Below are 4,760 nucleotides of genomic sequence, written 5' to 3'. Positions count from 1 at the left end.
CTAAAAGTCACTTTTATTTCTTCCAGAATCTCTATAAGAGGAATTAAAAAATTCAACATAAACAAATGATTCCTCGTATTTCAGGTGCTAAGTTAGTAGCATGAAAAAAGACTGAATTATTAATTTTTCTTACATAATCAGTTTTTATTTTTATTTTTGAACTTCTTTTTTATTCTTATGAATATATATTTTAAATTTAGATAAAATAAATCAAAGAAGAGATCACTCGAGTTGAAATGTGGGATATTACCCACAAGAAAAAATATGGAAGTTATGTGAATGATGAGGTTAAAGAGATAGAAGTAAGGCTAAAGTGTAATAAATTGCTTGGTTAAATTTATTTTGTATTGTCCAAGTTAATAGTTTGACCAGTTTAATTGTTAATTATTAACCCTGTTTGATTTTTTTTCTTTCTTTGTTTATATATATAGGAGAACATTGAAGCACATAGCACTCAACAATCAATGAATTTAACGGGTAACTCTCCTCTTAATGCTCTTGGAGTGGTTCTTGAAAAAAAATCCTGATCGTGATCGAGATTTAAGCATGGGGGTTGTCCTAAAAGTGGCTTTCAAGAACACTATTACGAGGATTACTCATATTAACTTAGGCTATTCAAATGTGCAAAAAAAAAAAGTTGGATATTGTCAAGGCACAATTGCAAGCACTAGTTTCTCATATTGTTTCTAAAGAAAGACGTAAAATTTTAGAACAATTGGTTATGATATTCCCTAATCAACAAACTTCACAGGTAAAAATACAACCTTTATTTTTTTTATGCTTTATCTTTTTACAATGAACTTGTTCTTATTTTATTTTTGTAACTTTTTGGTATGTGAAGCTGAATCTGAATTAAAATAGGATTACTAAAAATACACATAATCACTATAAGAAAAATGTTGAAAACCGTCACTATTGGATTTAGCGTCAGACGTTAGCGGTGAGTTTTTCATTAGATTTACCGTCGGAATTGATAATAAATTCGTCACTCTAAATATTACCGTCGGAGTTGGCATTCCAATGGTAACGTCAACGATAAAAATTAGAGGGTAAAAATAAATTCTGGTGCGCTAGCTACCGTCGGATTTACAGGTGAGTAAATTCAATGCTGAACCTTGTTTAGTGAAATGTTGCGTTTTGATTACATGCACCGCGTTACTGTGGGATTAATCCGTCAGTAAGTCCGACGATAATCGTGCCCTAAATTCTAACTGTGAACCCTCTTCCCCTGCATTTTGAAATTGGTTTCTCTTTCTAATCTCTCACCTTCCTCTCTCTAGCCCCTGCTGCCGCCGCAAAGTCCGCTACCCTGCTAGGCCGCCACCGCTGCTCGAAACTTCCCTTCTATGTTCTCTATTCCCGCTGCTACTTTCCTGTCGCCGCTAGAAAGGCCGCCCCCACCACTGATCGAACTACCCATTTCTGTTCCAAGTCTTCTCTCTTCCCTCTTCTAATTAGTTTAATTAGATTAATTTATGTTTTAGTTGATTTTAGGTGGTTAGGAATTTTCATTGAATCTATTTTTCACGCTGTTTAATTTCTACTTAGTTAATCTTAATTTTATTTAGTTAGTTGATTTTTAATAATTAGTTTAGATAGATTAATTCCTATTGTAAATTGATTTTAGGTGGTTAAGTTAGGATACTTTATTTAGATTGATAGGTTCCGATATCTGCTTTATGTGTTTGGAATTGCTATTTGAGATTGCCGATTCTTGTTGGTGGGATTATTTGAATTGGTTTGAATCTTTAATTCTGTATTTTACTATTAATTTGGCTGAAGAATTGTTATTGAATTTGTTTGAGCAATGCTTAACTGTTTTGATGATTCGCTGGTTGATGTTGCTTTGTTAGGAAATTACTATTTTAATGCTTATTTTGTTGATTCATATTGCTACTAGAACTGCTGGTTTATGCTGATTAATTACAGCATTTTGTCATATGCATTGCTAGTGATATTTCATCATGTTATTTTGTGCTTTCTTGAGTTTGTATAGGATAATTTTTTGGATTGCTAGAATGCTTGATAAACTCATATTTTATGACGTATTTTGTGCTCAATTTAAGTGATTTATACAATCCTTCACCCACTTATTCATGTAAATTGCATGGTTTTACATTCCCTTTCTTATTATGTGATATATGTGAAAAACATGTTTCCTATGCTTTAAAAATATTAATTTTAATTACCCTTTATTACCATTCGATGCCGTGATTTGTGTGTTAAGTATTTGCAGATCTCCTAAGGCAGGAATGACTTAGAGGACAGAAAGGAAACATACAAAAATGGAAGGAAAGCACAAAAATGGAGTTTTGAAGAAAAGGGCAGCGAAGCAAACGCATGGACGACGCAGCCGCGTGCCTAGCGCGAAAAGGCAGCGACGCGAACGCGTGACTGACGCGGACGCGTGCCTTGAGTAGAATGCAAATGACGCGTACGCGTGACCGAAGCGAACGCGTGACAAGGAAAACTCCCAGATGACGCGACCGCGTGACCCACGCGGACGCGTGACAGACGCCACATGCAGAAACTGCAGAAAACGCCCCAGCAATTTCTGAAACCCTTTTTGCCCAGATCCAAGTCTAGAAAACACGGATTAGAGGTTATAAAGTGGGGGAATGCATCCATTCATGAAGAGGTCTTCCATTATTCACTTTTCATAATTTATATGTAGTTTTTAGAGAGAGATGTTCTCTCCTCTCTCTTAGGATTAGGATTTTAGGATTTCTATTAGTTTAGTTCAATTCATCTTCAGTCATAGGTTCAATATTCCTTTTACTTTATATTTTTCTTTTACTTTCAGATACTTTAATGCTTTCATTTGTTGATTACTTATGTTGCCAAATTGGCTTACGAACCATTCATGTTAGGATTTTCTTTATTTAATATAAATTGAGCTATTTCACATTTATGATTCTTATTTAGCTTTTTATATTCTTGGCTTTAATTGATTAATTGGAGACTCTTGAGTTATCAAACTCATCGTGATTGATAATTGTTATTTTTGTTAATTGAATTGAATTCCACTAACTCTAGTCCTTTCTTAGGAATTGACTAGGACTTGAGGATCAAACTAATTAGTCCACTTGATTTTCCTTTGCTTTAGTAAAGGTTAACTAAGTGGGATTAGAACTCAATTCTCATCACCATCGATAAGGATAACTAGGATAGGGCTTCCGAATTTTCGTACCTTGCCAAGAGTTTTATTAGATATTAATTTATTAATTCCTGCAATTTATTTTCCTTGTTCAAACCTTTTAAAACCCAAAATTCTACTTTTTCCGTAGCTAATAATAAATCATACTTCCCTGGAATTCCTTGAGAAGACGACCCGAGGTTTGAATACTTCGGTTTATAAATTTTATTGGGTTTGTTACTTGTGACAACCAAACGTTTGTACGAAAGGATTTTCTGTTGGTTTAGGAGCTATACTTACAACGCGATTATATTTGTGAATTTCTTTACCGATAGAAAAACCAGTTTGTCAAAATGGCGCTGTTGCCGGGGAATTGCAAACGTGTGTCTTATTATTGGTTATTGTAAATATTTTTCTTTTGCTTGTTTATTTGTTTCTGTTTTCATTTTTAATTCTTATTAGCTACCATGAATTCTCACCCCTATCGCTTTGAGTTTGGTTCTAATATTGTTGAAGAGAATGAAAGCTATAGCAGGAACATGCATCAAGGTCAGGGCAATCAAGGATGGATGGAGTCACGAGGACTTGATTAACCCTTTAGGCAACAACACCCTCCACAGTATCACAGACGATGACCATTCTACAATGCATGCCAAGGCAATAGATACAGTAGATCCCTTTGTAATTACCAACAAGTTCCAGCCTGTGCTTATGAATCACCCTTTCAACATAACTTTGAACCACCACACTCACAAGTTTCTTTTCACCATTCACCACCGTATGACCCTTATCCACCACAATTCCAATCTAATTACTCCCAAGAACCACCACCACAACATTCACCATCCCCATATCCTTATCAAGAAGAACCACCTCTGTATTATGAGCCCTCTCTCCCAACCAATGAACCCTCATATCCACCCCAATCTGCAATGGATGACGAACTTCGTGTTCTTCTTCAAGGGCAAGCGAAGATGCAAAGGGACGTGCTGGAACTCACTACTGTCTTAACCGAGGTGGTAAATAAATTAGCTTCCCAACATCTGAGCACTCAGAGTACTCCCATGGCTACATGTGGGGAATCAAAAGAAGAGCGTAGCATGAAGGAGGCACTAGAAACTTCGGTGGACAATGAGGAGCATAGCTTTGTATTGGAACAAGTGGAGAAAGCCATAATAGTTGTAGAGGAAGAAGTGGTTGAAGATTTAGGAGATGCTGAACCTCCATGGAATCGAGAACTGTAAAGGATTTTGCTGAGAAGTTTGAAACTGATGCCAAGGAGGATAGTGCACAACCTCCAATGCATATACCTTGTGAAAAATTGGACGGAACAGACCAAGAAGTTGATTCCATGGGCAGTAATGATCATGAATCAAGCTCTCCTAGTCACGAACTCACATCCGCAACTGAACTCCTTGAGCCTGAAGAACCTTATCCAAGTAAATACGAAGATGATGTCGAGGTAGATTTCTCTCAACCTCCAATGTATGACTTGAGTGATGAGGAAGACATAGAAGACTTTGATCAGGACGCAGTTGCAGCTGAAGAATTTTGCAAGGAAGTGGAGGAATTCACAGAAGAATTCACAGAACCACTGGAAACACCTATCCCAAGGCCCTTACCA

Source organism: Arachis hypogaea, chromosome 19, assembly GCF_003086295.3.
Source record: "Arachis hypogaea cultivar Tifrunner chromosome 19, arahy.Tifrunner.gnm2.J5K5, whole genome shotgun sequence".
NCBI lineage: Eukaryota > Viridiplantae > Streptophyta > Magnoliopsida > Fabales > Fabaceae > Arachis > Arachis hypogaea.
This window is presented reverse-complemented; position numbering follows the sequence as displayed.